Consider the following 15458-nt stretch of genomic DNA (forward strand, 5'->3'; position numbering starts at 1 on the left):
AGTGGAAGGGGCGTCGCTGGAGAGGACGTGTCGAGGATTGAAATTATATGATTTTTGAGATTTTTAAGACGAGAGCTCACTGATTCAAAATGTGCCACTGCGGAGGGATTGGTGCTGCTAAAGCGACACTGCTACAATGAGATGAGTGCTGCTACATCTACACTGCTACACAAAGATGGGTGCCGCTGTAGTGGGACATCCACAAATTCATTCGCAAATAAAGAACTTTAATGACCTTATTTGACACATTTTGAATTTTAATGCTATGATACGATCCCTGGTCTTTTCTAACTCGTTTAAGCATGTTCCTGCGCCATTATGATACTTGTATGTATATTAATGTTGGAATATTGATCACACTTTGAAATCATGATAGACGAAGGATGTAGTTATAAAATCATGATGTAAATGTTGAGAGTCTTCTCTATTGATGCTAATTCCTTACATGATCCCGGTGCTACTTTATCATTTGTTACACCTCTTGTAGCTAAAAAGTTTGAAATTTTGCTCGACATCGTGCATGAACCTTTTATAGTGTCTACTCTAGTAAGTGATTCAGTTATTGCAAAACGTGTATACAAAAATTATCCTATAATGTTGCCCAATAGAGTTTCTCATGTTGATCTAGTAGAACTAGATATGTTTGATTTTGATATTATATTGGGTATGGATTGGTTGCATGCATGTTTTGCCTCCACTGGTTGTAGGACTAGAGTTGTGATGTTTAACTTCCCAAATGAACCCGTTGTTGAGTTGAAAGGGAGAAATTCTATTCCTAGAGGTCGTATTATTTCTTGTCTAAAAGCATGCAAAATGATCTCAAAGGGTTGTCTATATCACAAGTAAGAGTTCAAGATTTAGACTCTTAAATTCCTCCCATTGAGTCGGTACCCGTAGTGAGTGAATTTTTGGAGGTCCTTCCTAATGACATTCCTGGTATTCCTAGCAAACGGGAAATTGATTTTGGCATTGATTTGATACCGGATACAATTCCCATTTCAATTCCTCCTTTTCGGATGGCTCCGGCCGAATTGAATTAGTTGAAGGCACAACTCAAGGATTTGCTAACAAGGTCTTTATAAGGCCTAGCATTTCGTCCTGGGGTGCTCCGCTGTTATTTGTAAATAAGAAAGATGGGTCTTTGAGAATGTGTACTGACTACCATCAACTTAACAAGGTCAGCATTAAGAATAAGTACCCTCTCTCTCGGATTGACGACTTGTTTGATCAACTCCAATGGACAAGCTACTTTTCAAAAATAGACTTGAGGTCGGTATATCACCAACTGACAGTGAGAGGTGAGGATGTACAAAATATGGCCTTTCCGACTTGGTATGGGCACTATGAGTTTTTTGTAATGTCTTTTGGTTAAACTAATGCTATGGCGGCGTACATGGACCTATTGAATCGATTGTTTTGAAATTACCTAGATGCATTTGTGATCATCTTCATTGACGACATCTTTGTATATTCAAAGAATGAGGGTGATCATATGGGTCATTTGAGGGTAGTGTTGCAAACCCTTAGGAACATCAATTATTTGCCAAATATAGTAAATGTGAGTTTTGGTTAAGGTTGATGACATTTCTTGGGCATATCATCTCGAGTGAGAGAGTTGAGGTAGACCAAAGGAAAACGAAGGGGGTGAAAAATTTTTGTAGACGATTGACTCCCAATGATAATTGGAGTTTCTTGGGTTTAGTGGGGTACTATCAAAGGTTTGTGGATTATTTTGCCTCCATCACATATCCGTTGACGACTTTGACCCAAAAGTGTAAGAAATTAGAGTTTTGGAGGCATGTGAGAAAGACTTCCAATTATTGAAAGATAGGCTTACTTCCCCTCCGGTGTTGACTTTACCGGAGGGTACAAAAGGGTTTGTTGTGTCTTGTGATGCATCTTGTGAAGGTTTAGGGTGTGTGCTTACGAAACATAGGAAGGTGATAGCCTATGCCTATAGGAAACATAAGGTACATGAGAGAAACTATCCTACACATGACCTTGAGTTAGCGGCCGTGGTGTTTGATTTGAAAATATGGAGGCATTACTTATATGGGGTTCATGTTGATGTCTTTACCAACCATAAAAGTCTCCAATATGTTTTTACCTGAAAAGAGTTGAACCTTCGACAAATAAGTTTGTTGGAGTTGTTGAAAGACTATGATATGAGTGTCTTCTATCACCCTGCAAGACTAATGTGGTGGCGGATGCCCTAAGTCGTATTACCATGGGTAGTGTAGCCCATGTTGATGAAGCCAAGAAAGACAAATTTCATAGGTTGTCTAGATTTGGGGTGAGGTTGGAAGGTTTTTTTTTTATAGTGGTGCCATAGTCTATCACAACTCCGAGTCATCATTAGAAGTTGAGGTGAAGTCTAAACAACACCTTGACAAATCATTGATGGAGTTCTAAGAAGCGGTCCCTTGCAAACTTAATGAGACATTCTCCCTAGGGGAGATGGTATTTTAAGGTTCCAAGGGAGATTGTGTGTTCTCGATGGATCGATTGAGTGACCGGATCCCTGAAGAAGCCCAAGGTTCTCGCTATTGCATTCATCCAGGTTCAACAAAAATGTACCATGACCTACGCGAGATATATTGGTGGGAAGGTTTAAAAAGGGAAAAGCGGAGTTTGTTGCTAAGTGTCAATAGTAAAGCATGAACATCAAAAACTTGATGTCTTACTACAAGAGATCCATATTGTGGACGCTAATACCTATAGGGGTGATTGTGGATAGGTTGACTAAGTCCGCCCGCTTTATTACCATTAAATCTACTTATTCAAAGAAAGATTATGCTAGGATCTTCATAGATGATATTATGTGTCTCCATGGTATTCCGTTATCCCTCATAACTGATCTGGTGCATAATTCACATCTTGGTTTTGGAGGTCTTTCCGAAAAAGTTTGGGTACTAAGGTGAAGTTTAGTACTGCTTTTCATCTCCAAACAGATGGTCAAGTGGAACACACCATTCAAACCCTTGAGTATATGCTTAGGGCTTGCATAATTGATTATAAAGGGAATTGGGATAAGCATTTTCCTTTGGTGGAGTTTGCTTATAATAATAGTTTTCATTCATCCATCTCCATGGCTTCCAACGAAGCCTTGTATGGTAGGAGGTGTAGGTCTCCTATAGAGTGGTTTGAAGTGGGTGAGCCTCGCTTATTGATCCCGATTTGATCTATAAGACGTTAGAGAAGGTTCATATCATAAGGAACTGGTTGCAAACAACCTATAGTCGGCAAAAATCTTATGCCGATCATAGAGAAGGGTTTTGGAGTTTGAAAAAGGTGACAAGGTGTATTTGAAAATTTCACCTATGAAAGGGGTGGTTAGATTTGGAAAGAAGGGGAAATTGAGTCCTCATTATGCGGGTCCCTATGAAATTTTGCAAAGGGTCTGTAAAGTGGCATATGAATTTGAACTTCCTAGTGAATTGTCTTTAGTTCATTCGGTTTTCCATGTTTATATAATGAAGAAGTGTATCGGTGATCCCGAGTAAATTCTTCCTATTGAGGGTCTTGGTGTCAAGGATAAACTCTTTCGAGAAGGTTCCGGTTAAAATTCTTTATAGGCAAGTCAAGATGTTAAGGAACAAAGAGGGGGTTTTCATAAAGGTGTTATGGAAAAATGACCTAGTTGAGGGTGCAACATGGGAGGCCGAGGCCAACATGAAATCCCGTTACCCTCATATTTTATAAATTGAGGTTAGTCATTCTTGATTGTTTAATAATTATGACTAGAAATTGAAGTTTCATGATTTTTGGTGATGTTTTTCAAAAATGTGCATTTTGAAGTTGTATTTTTGTGAAGTCATAGAAATATTGCCTTAAACTTGAAAATTTGCCTTTGGTTTGTGTTGAGTTATGTTGTGCATTTTCATTTGGTGATTCTTTACGAAATTATATGTATATTGGTAAGTTGAACTTTGTGCAAATTGACTCATGTAATTTATGTTGAGCTCATGTGTGTTGTGGGAAGGAAATTTCCTCATGATGAAGTGTTTTGAGTCTTTTGTATGGTAATTGATGTTTGAGAATTGCCTTGTTGAAATAACATGATTTAAGTTGATTTGATTGGTTGGGTTGCTAGTTTTGAGTCTATTCCTTCTTTCAAAAGAATTTTACTGTCATTCGGGAACGAATGTTCCTAGGGGGGATAATGTAACACTTTGAAAATTCAATATTTGCCGTAAATCCTAACATGGATATAATGAGATTTAAGTACTGTTTTGAAGTCCATTTTTATGAATATAGGATATTTAGGATTTAAGAACCAAAACTATCAAGGACGTCCATGACGTCTGGAAGTTGGTTCAAAGAGGTACTAGCGTGCCTTAGCCTATTTGACTAGCTCTAAGGAGTCAGAAATGTATGAAAATTGGTGAAAAGGTATTTAATAGATATTCGATTGGTTTCCTGGTCGAAACGTCCAGGTATGACTCCCCATGGACCAACCAAGGGACCTTGTAGAGGACCCTTGTGTTTGAGGCAACACTGCTTGGCAGTGTGTATCGACAGTGCGGGAGACGGACCGTGTGTGGACCAAAAGGGTATTGATGCCACCATTGTACCATACTTAGACAAGTGAAGGAAGTCCCCTACATGCGCAGTCTCTGTACTCATCGACGGAGTGCATGACGGAGGGGTGAGGGTCCGTAGGTTCATAGACGGCACGTCGGTGGGGTTCCGTCTGTGAAGGGAGTTTCCTGCACGTTTTTATATTAATTCAATTAATTAATTAAGTGGTTGCGGGGTTAGTTAGGGATTAAGGGGATAATAATTAACTAACTTAATACCCATATAAAAGCCCCAACCTCAATTAAACTAATGAGAATTCTAAAACACAAACTCTCTTCCTTCTCTTTTCTTTCTCTTCCTACTTAACTCTCCATTCAAGATGAGCAAGGAGAAGGTTTTGGGGGCTGTATAATGGACGAATTCACCATCAATTCTTCATCAAACATTAAGGTATGGGATCGAATTCACCTTTGAGACTCTTTCCTCAAAGTGTTCCTTCAAAATTGATTTCAAAAGTTGAGATTTCTTATGGGTTTCATCCAATTACGAAATTGATGTTGTGAACTAAATTTTTTATCGTTTATTTAGGGTATAATGGATAAAATAACATGTAATTGAACTTAATTAGGGTTAATTGTCATAGTTTGATTCAAATTAGAGAATGTAATCTTTAACCCCTAACCCTAGTATGTGATCTTTACCTATGTTGTATTGTGATCATTCAATTGGCTTGGTTGTTGTTTAGATTACTATCCTACAGTGTTTCTATGAATAAATTAAGATGAATTATAGGCTTATCATCCTAATTCTTGAGATATGATTTAGGTTATGAAGTATATTGTGAAATTGGCCTATATGTTTTGTCTTAAGCTATGATCTAATGTTGAATTGTGTTATAGAGATGCAATTGACCTTGTTATCTTATTGGTTATCATTGTGTGATGATGTTACTCCCCTTATTGGGTTGAGTTATGGGTTTATGGTAAGACCTTTATGATGATTTATGAGGAAGACTTGGTAAGTCTTAGAATCTCTATCTTTACTTCCAATTGCGATTAATCCTAGTTAAGTAATGACATTATATTGGAGTATAGCTTGTATTAGGATTGATAGGGTGGTAGGATGTTGATTTAAAATGTCTTAATTATTGTTGTGATGTTGTTAAGATGTAAAGGTTATAAGGGTGCGGATGTATACCAATGTGCCTTATTATGAAATGGTATGCAATATGTCAACCTCACCTTTATGAATTGTGATGAAAGTACTTACAATCATACAATTCTTGATGATCTATTGATGATGATGATTATAAAGTTTGTAGACCCTATGACATAAATTAATCTATGATTGATAATTAAAGGCTTAAAGACATTTCAAAAAGGGACTCTAGCTTAGCACCGACTGAACTACATTGAGGAGTGTCCCTTCCTACATAAGGAAGGTAGGACCACTAAATTACTCTTGAGATTGGAGACTATAATGCATGGTGCATAAAGAGGGTCCCAACTATATCTCCTAGTTCTTGAACTATGCTAGCACATAGGAATACTAGCTACTGGATCCACGTAGTTGTATGTGTCTTTTTTTGGTACTACCTTGGCAAGTAGTCCAGCTTCTTTCGGTGTACTGTTTTATGACAACGAATTCCACACTAGATCATGCAATATATGTCGGTTAGGGAAAGATTTTCCCAAAAAGGTAAAATGAATTAAAGGACTTGAATTCTAACCAGGATAACCTAAGGGGTCTAGCTTAGTCTAGGTAGGGGTATGAGACTCTACCTAAGCATTGCACTAGTTAGCCTTGAGGGGAGTCTTAGGAGGATGTTCTTATATATATTTTTATGTTATAATGATATATGATATGTACATGATGAACTTGCACATTGTTGATACTATATGTTCATTAGTTCACTTATGAATATGTGTAAGGTCATATTGTTAAGATAAGGTTAAATGTATATATAAATTTTATACTATGTGAAGTTGGACATTAGTTATGGTTTCTTATTGAGGTCACTTGATTGAGTAAGGCTATGGGTCTTTGTTTGGTCATTGCACTTGTTGACTTGATAGGGAGTCATGAGTAGTTGTGTTGTTTAATAAGATGTGATTAACTCTAAATGTATTTGTGATATTACGCCTTGATGGTAGGGTTGTAGTAATCATGGGTTCAAGTATGTTGGGGTACATAATCCTTGTTTGAGTAGTAAGCATGTTTGGTTGGTTGGTATGACTTGTTTAGCTATGCATGAGACCTTTAGACTCGTAAAATGGCATGTTTTGATTAAAGTCCCTTTTTAGCATGTTTTGACATTATTTGTGCATATGGTCTCATATTTAGTACATGGGGAGTACTAACCCCATTTTCTTCCCTTTTCCCTAATATTTTAGGTTCGAGTCATTGAAGAGTTTAAAAGGTGACATTGTTGAAGGCTTGGATTCTTCATTTCCTTCAAGTAGGGTAGGTCCTCAACTTCCGAGGGCAATGCCACAATCTAGCTTACGGACTTGTTAAAGACTCTTTAACATCTTTCCTTTCAATTGAGTACTATACTTTTGTATGACCTATATGTGGTCTTGTATTGATGTAAGGGCTATGCCAAAATTTGATATATTCCGTATAGATGGTATGAGATGAGAACATATAGGACTATGGTTTCTTCCATATAATAATGTGCAATAAAAGTAGAAGGCTATGTAATCTTCCTATGCGAACGGTCTATGTATACTCGATACGACTATATTATGTGTTTGTGGAGGTCTATGTAAACCTCCAAGTAGATGTAAAGAAATGTTGTAAATTTTCTGCAATTTCAACCAATTAGTGTAATGGCATGAGACTAAGAGGCCAGTCGTAGTCTTTGAAAAGGACGATGACGGCGATTACGACTAAGGGGTCAACTCCGATGTGAAAAAATGCTTATTTCACCAAACTTAGAAGAACTTGGTTTTGAATATAGGGAACAATTTCTTCTATTAGTCTTAGAGCAGGTCTTTTTGTCCAACGACTTACATCTTGAAAAAAACCAATTGCTGCACCACCTAAACCACATAAATAAGCTTACCAAGCTAGACCATCACTGCTCAATGGAAATTATCATAGATGATGGACGAACATCATTATGGATCACTTAATAGAAGAAAATTCTGAACTATGGCGAGTTTTCCTTGATGGTCCAACCATACCCATAACGAACGAATTTATCGAATCACTCATTTGTCAAATGAGAGGAAAGAAGGAATGTTGCGGATAAACTGGCAATTCAGCATAATGCTAAGGCGAATAAGATTCTGATAAGCGATATAGGTCCTAATTAATACAATTGAATCTCATTATGCCTAGACATGAAATAAATGTAATAAACTCTAAAAAGCTCTCACGAAAAGACAACTCAGGTAAAAACACACTATAATTGAGAATTTAATAGACAATATGAGCTGTTACAAATGACAGAAGGTAAAAAAATACAAGATATGCATACCAGGTTGACTGTAATCATCAATGAAATTGTCTCATTAAGAGAAATGATTCTTAATGGGAAGTACGTAACAGAACTTAAGTGTTCTTCTAGAATCATGGGAGAGCAAAGTAGAAGCTATCACCGAATCACGTTAGTGTGGTAAGCAAGTTATGGATGAACTCATTCTAAATCTTATAACTTAGGAAATTAAGAATAACCAAGAAAGGAAATTGAAGGAAAGAAAGAAACAAAAGAATTTGGTTCTCAAAAATACCACACCACAAAATTTAGAGGATGAGAACATCACACTAATGACCACACAATAAGAAAAGGTACTTCAGAGGACGAACTCTCAAAAACCAATCGGGATGGATCCAAGGGAAAATGTCTGTCACAAATGCAGAAGTTTGGATAACTTTATCAAATTTTGTACATTATGGGTCATGAAGCACAAGAAAAACAATCTAGACAGAGCAAAGGAAATCAATAATGATAAGTATATTCCTTCAAATAGGAGTCTGACCAATCATGAAGTTGATCTCTCAGTATAAAGGGCGTTTGCAGGTACCAGAAGTTAATTTGAGGAAGAGTCTGAAGATGGCGGATCTGAAAATTAGTCATTACAGGAAATTGAAGAGACAAACATGCATAACTTTATTGCACTAGTCGGTCTAACAGAAAAAGAAGAGAAAGAAATACTTTTCAAACTCAAGAAACAATTTTAGCACTTATGTCTAGAACACATTATGGGGAAGTTGAAGAAGATGAAAAATAGTTCAAGGTATGATTTCATCACATTAGATAAAATCTTCATTCTTACTCTAAGAGAAAACTAGAGCCATTATTAAACACTCTTATTGATGCATGCTAGTCAGTCAACTCGAAGGAGTAATTGTTGGACGACTATGCAATTATAATGAATAAAAGGAGTATCTAGAGAAAAAAATAAATGTCTTAAAAATAAAATTAAAGAACTAAGGAATGACCTATATTCAGTGACTAAAAAAATTAATATCTCCATAGAGAACTTCAGATCACATAGATGGAAGTGTAACGACCCGGATTCTGGAATCTGGAGCGCCAACAGCGTCGTTGACCTCTCAAATGTCGCAAACAAGCCTCATCTTGCATTCATCACATTCATCTAGTTAAATTTGTGAAAAACTTTTTATATGTATGAAGTATATATAGACTTCATATATTTATTTCATGAATTCATAAATTCAAATCAAAGAATAACATATCATAGTAGTTTGCCAAAACGACCTTATTACAAAGCTTCGAATAAATGTATGAAAGAAATGCTAGGGACAACATCTTCTAGCTATGTCTAAAACTAAGACTAGACTAAACCTGTAGCATCCTCGAAATCAAGAGGACCTACCAAATTGTTTGGAGAAGCGCTAAAGTCCAAACCGCTCCATGTGTCGTCAACCTTTTCTCTAACTTGCACCTATAAAAATAGGAAATAGTAAGGGGTTAGTACACCACTTGTAATAAGTATGGGTGTATGCACACATACACATAAAGCTATGCATGATCAAAGAAAGTTTTTTCTAAACAACATGCTATTTCTGGAAAGCCTAGTGACTAGACTTTCCTAAATCATTAGATATTTATTATGGTATGAATATGATGTTTTTAATGCATTCAAAGCACACTATTCATTTTCTATATGACTACAAAACATTAGTATCATCAACATTATATTAGAACAACTCGGGCGAAGATTTGAGATTTTTGATCATCTTAAGCCGAGAGCTCCTCTGTGTACACTTAGATTATTTTTCAGTCTTCTCTTCTTCTTGTTGTGTAGTTCAATAATTCTTTTGGTCCTATGTTTTAAATACAAATGCAATGATTCGTTGTAGTCCCATACCCACAATGAATATATGTAAGTAATCCAAGGACTAAGGAATGATTTCTCTACCCTATAGTGAGTCATTCTGAACATTATATATTCATTACCTTCATAAGAAATTCTCTATTAATCATGCCATTGATTTCATTACTTTCATGTTTTATATATAATTCATTTCATATACACGGGACTTTGGAATCGTTGATGAAGCATAGGATATCTCAAGTGAGGGCCCGACATATGGGACCTCAAGCTGAGGGCCTTCTTTAGCAAACACAGAGTCTGCTTCATTCATTTATTCGTACTTCACATTATTAATTTCATTCATTCGTAGGCTGATGTAAACACCAGCTATACCTAGGATGAAGTTTAAGACTCTAATAAGGATCATGAAGTGCAATGACCAAGAATGACCTAAAGTCATTACTTGAATCTGATTTCACCTCATGATTGTCTTGCACAAACACTTTCGATATCGTTCATTTCATTATCTTTCATACTTTGAGGCTAGCCTCATTCTTTCTTTGGGAACTTTAACCTTAACCAACATAGATCATGTGAGATTCATGAAATCCAATGTCTGCCCCACACTGAAAAGAGGTGGAATCACCGGCCAAAGTGAACCAAACATACTAGCGTATATAGGGAGTCGAGCCCTGCTAGATCCTTATATTGGCAGTATAGATTCAAAGACTAGGAGATATAAGGAGACCCACGCCCGTCATGCCAGACAGTCTCATCTCATGAGAGTTACGTGAACCTCCGCCTTTCCCGAAAGAAGGCATCACCGCTTATCGCTAGCCTATCGATGCTCAGTATAAAGTTTCATTTCATTCAACTCATACGTCATGGAAGATGGCTTCTAGTATGAGGGAATCATAGCTTATTAGATTATTTCTCATCTCATCATTAGTATTAAGTGTGCATTAACTTCAATACTTTCATTAGAGTGTTTATAGAGACTGGTCTCTTCTTTAGCTTTACACTCTCATAGGTGAGTACGTTTTGGTATTATTTGCTTAGGCTCATTTGAGATCGCTATCATCTTTCACATAAGCCTCTTATCATATAGTCACCACATTAATTAGCATTAGCGACATTTGCTTTTCATAATTACTCATCCGTTTTACATGAATGCTCATTTCATCATATGCCAATGCACTTGGCCATTTAGTGTGTTTCACACTATTAGTTAACTCTTCTAGGGTTTCATCATTTACCTACATGTATCTTAGTTACTCATCCCCTTTTACATGAATGTTCATTTCATCATCTTTTAGTGTTGACTCAAGCATTGTGGAGGCTTGCTTCTAGATTTAGATCTACTTATTCTATTGATGAATTGTCATCCTTACTTTACATTGATGAAATGTGAATTATTCTTTCATATAATCCTTAATGTACATTGATGAAACTGAATTGTCCTTACATATCATCCTTAGGTGTTAATGAGACTAGTTTCACACATTCTAACATCTTCATTCGTGAGTATTCTTTAAAGAAATTTGCTTTGGTGTAAGTAAGAGTTGTCTCTCTTCCTTTAACAGCCCATTCTGGTCACTTACTTAATTTAGACCCCTTTAATTATGTTATAACTCACGTTACTTACTTACTTTTGTGTAGTAGCTTCGTATCACTGTTTATGTACGATGAACACTTCATTCAATGAGTTTCATGTGTTCATGTGTCATTCTTTTAGAGGATGTTGGGAGTTGTCCCAATGAGTGGCATTCCCTTGATAATTTAGTTTACAAGTTCTTATATTATCATTTTATATTCTAACTACACAAGATTGACATATGATTAGTATTGGCCTCAACCTTTGAATATTAAACTACATAACCATTTTTGTTGGCATGTGTCAATTTTACGTATGTTCACATTTAAATTTAATATGTATGAACCATTAGTTAATATTTTAATTATTTAGAATAACATTATATAAATTTACATGCATAAGTTTTATACAATGTATCATTATCCATTTTATTGGCATACGATTTGTATTGGCATAAACAATTGGGTATACATTACATAACCTTATTTGATGGCATAGGCCAAATTTTACGTTCTTTCATGCTTGGTTGGACATGTATATTATTCATTAGACAATATTTTAATTATTTAACATAATATTATAGCCATTTGGATGCATCCCTTTTGGACAATGCATTGTTAGCCATTTTATTGGCATAAGCCAAACAATAACTCAAATTATGATTTCGTGGAGATCTTTTTAGCCAACCTTATAACATATATCTAGGCATACCATTTTTAAACATATTGGACATCATAATTTGATCATTTAACGAACTCAAAATCATCAACAAGTAACATTTACAGTAGGTATGCACAACAAACCGTAATCATCTTCATACATAAAAGTTCCGGACACATCTTAACATAGTATTATTCTCTTAACCAATCTTGGTTCATGACTTTAGGGTAAAGTTTATGACATATTGAACATCATCAAAATAATATTTGATGAATTTAAACCTTCATAACGTCATTGTTACAGCAATGCAACATTCGGACAAACACGTCAACACCTACAACAATTACGAATGTAACTAACACATCGTCGATTCATGATTCACGTTTTAAGAACTTAACTTTATACGATCACAACTTCATAGGTTAATCAACTTTAAGAATTCAAGAACATTACACATAATATCAGCCATCACCACATACCAACAAAATGATATCTAACCTATTCAACATGGAATAAAAAAGGATACTAGGAACAAAGGAGTTCGACGAGGACACGGGAACAACCCTAGTTTTTAAGATCTTTGAATCGTTGGAAAGAAAGTTCTCTTGTAGAAAGAAGTCCACAAGAAACACCCATACCTTCAGTAGAACTTAATATACGAAGACCACCTTGAATGAACCTTGAAGAAACCTTGAAAATCATCTAAGAAATTTTCTTTTTTTTTCTTGCGTTTTGTTGACTGTTTCCCTCACATTTTTTTTTCTGGTTTAATTCGTGTATTTGTTTGAGTTTGAACGTGGTTTTTAGATTTATTAAATGACTTTTACTTATTCAAGTTAGGGTTTAATACGTTATTAAATAAATAAATCAACTAATTACAAAAAAAATCCCTCGTATGTTGACTAAACATAGGAGAATGTTGACTTGACCTAAAATCTAAAATTTTTGTGTTGACTATTGTTTAGGTCAATATTTTGACTTTAATTAATTAATTAAATCCTTAATTAAATGAATTTAGGGACCTAGGGTAAGTACTTAAGTACCCCTAATTCATTGGAATCATAATCAACCCTTTAGAACCATCCTAGGTTAAGTACTTGGATGTTTCTTGCATTATTCTAGGTTAGCATAAGAATTTCGGTTTGACCCCTTTAATTTAATTAATTAAATTAATAATTTAACTAATTAATTAACCTAGGGTAATTACTAAAGTACCCTTAATCGTTATAATCAATTGATCCTTTGGACCATCCTAGGTTAATTACTAGGTTGTATTTTTTATTGTCTCAACCGAAATCTTAAAACTTCTTTGTGATTTCGGTTTTGACCCTTTAAATTAAATTAATTAAGCTGCTAAATTAATTAATTAATTGTCCTAAGGGACTTACTAAAATATCCCTAAGTTGTTAGGACCTTAACTAACTCTTTGGACCATCCTAGGTTAGGTACTAGGTTGTCCCTTTCTTGTCTTAACAAAAATCTGAAAATTTCCTTTGTAATTTTGGTTTTAGCCCTTTAAAATTAATTAATTATTTTTCTAAATAAATTAATTAGGTAACCTAGGGAAATAACTAAATCAACACTTAGTTCATAGGACCATAACTAACCTTTTTGACCATCCTAGGTTAGGTACTAGGTTGCCTCTTTAACTAGTACTTGGTTAGTGTCAACCCGGTTTTGGTCCTAAGTTGTCGGGTGCACTAGTGGGTCCTTTTCGCTAAGTCCTTTGTTAGTTAGCTATTTGGCGAAGTAGGTAAGAGTCTAAAATTTTTTAGGAAGTTAGTCCCCACATGGAGTGGACCCTTATGCACATTTTTGTCCCCTTAACTACCCTAACTGGTGGTCCCCTCCTTTGGTGCTTCTTCACATGTCTTGCACATGTTCTTGCACATGGGTTGGTTGTACTTTCCTAACTAACTATTATTTATGGTTCATTTGGGAACGTTTACTTATTGTGTCAAGGACCCTCACTATGTCCATGGGCACTGCTTAATTTACATGATCATTTTAAATGGTCATGTGGAATGGTACTAGGCGTGACACATGGATGCCTAGTAATTTGTGTGAAGCTATTCATAACGGATTTTCTTTTAGCTTAGGGTCTTTATTGCAGACATAAATCTTGGATTAGGGTATGACAACCCAAAACGTATGTAGAAAATTGGCTAATATCCCTTAGCCAATTTTTCTACACTATGCTCAATATTTCTCAATATTGGGCATTTGGGTGCCTATGTACCCCTAATAGTCTATTCTAAGGTCATACTTGCTCTTCCTTAGACGTATGATTTTCCGGAATGTTATAGGAATAAGCACAAAATATGAGATTAACAAGATCATCTATCATGGTTGATAGCATCAAAAAGGGTAAATCATCGACAAGACATGACCTATAATAAGGTGAAGAAGATTATTAATCTTCCAAGATGACGAGGATTAAGAAACTTTTTCTATGTCGGACTGATTGTAAAGGTCAAGTACAATATTTTATCTCAGGACCCTTTGTTTGTTAACATGTATCAAACAAGATCCCTTAATTTCCCTGTCATTTATCCTTCAAAATGTCACTCCAAACCTTTACTTCAAAAATTAAATACCGAGTATGATTTTTATTATTATCAACACTCTAAAAGACACATTCAATTGACCCGTAAGTTTCATTACCCAATTAGGGGGAGTGTGTTTACAGTCGGTTCATGTAATGGATTCATTTGCATGATGAATGGTTCCACCCATACAAAAAAACATTAAATTAACATTAGTAATCCATTTTTGGGTGTGTATTTCAAACTAAAATTTCCCCAATGGGAGAAAAGTGTTTGTCATGTTGCTTTGAGATTTTGGTAAAGAAAAATCCATAGGCAACTATACAAAAGCTTATCTCTCATTCAGGTAATTCGAGTTCGAAATGTTCACCCAAAAGAGTATTACTACTATAAACATAATATTTCTCGATATGTGTTAGACCATTCTCAATGTAAATTAATCCATTACACAAACCAACTAAAAACACTCTCCCTGGAGGAAGTGAAACTTAGGGGTCAAATCGATAAGTCTATTACAACGGTGAATATAATAATCATACTATGTTTTGAGTTCTACAAGAAAAAGATAAAATGGGAAATTAAGGGATCTTGCTTGATACATGTTAACAAATAAAGGGTCTCGAGATAAAAGATAATGCCTGAGTTTAGAAACAGTCATACATTAAAAATGGGCTAAATTGACAATCATTGAATTTCGATCATTATCACCCATGGAAGATTAATTATCCTCGTTATATGAGAGATTATTCTTATTTTGGTAAATGAACTTTTGACATCCATGTATGTCCCTTCCTTTGAACAAAAACGTTTTCTAGTTTTAATAGTTTTGGTCGGTTGTACTTTCATATA

Source organism: Solanum pennellii, chromosome 12, assembly GCF_001406875.1.
Source record: "Solanum pennellii chromosome 12, SPENNV200".
In the NCBI taxonomy this organism is placed as follows: Eukaryota; Viridiplantae; Streptophyta; class Magnoliopsida; order Solanales; family Solanaceae; genus Solanum; species Solanum pennellii.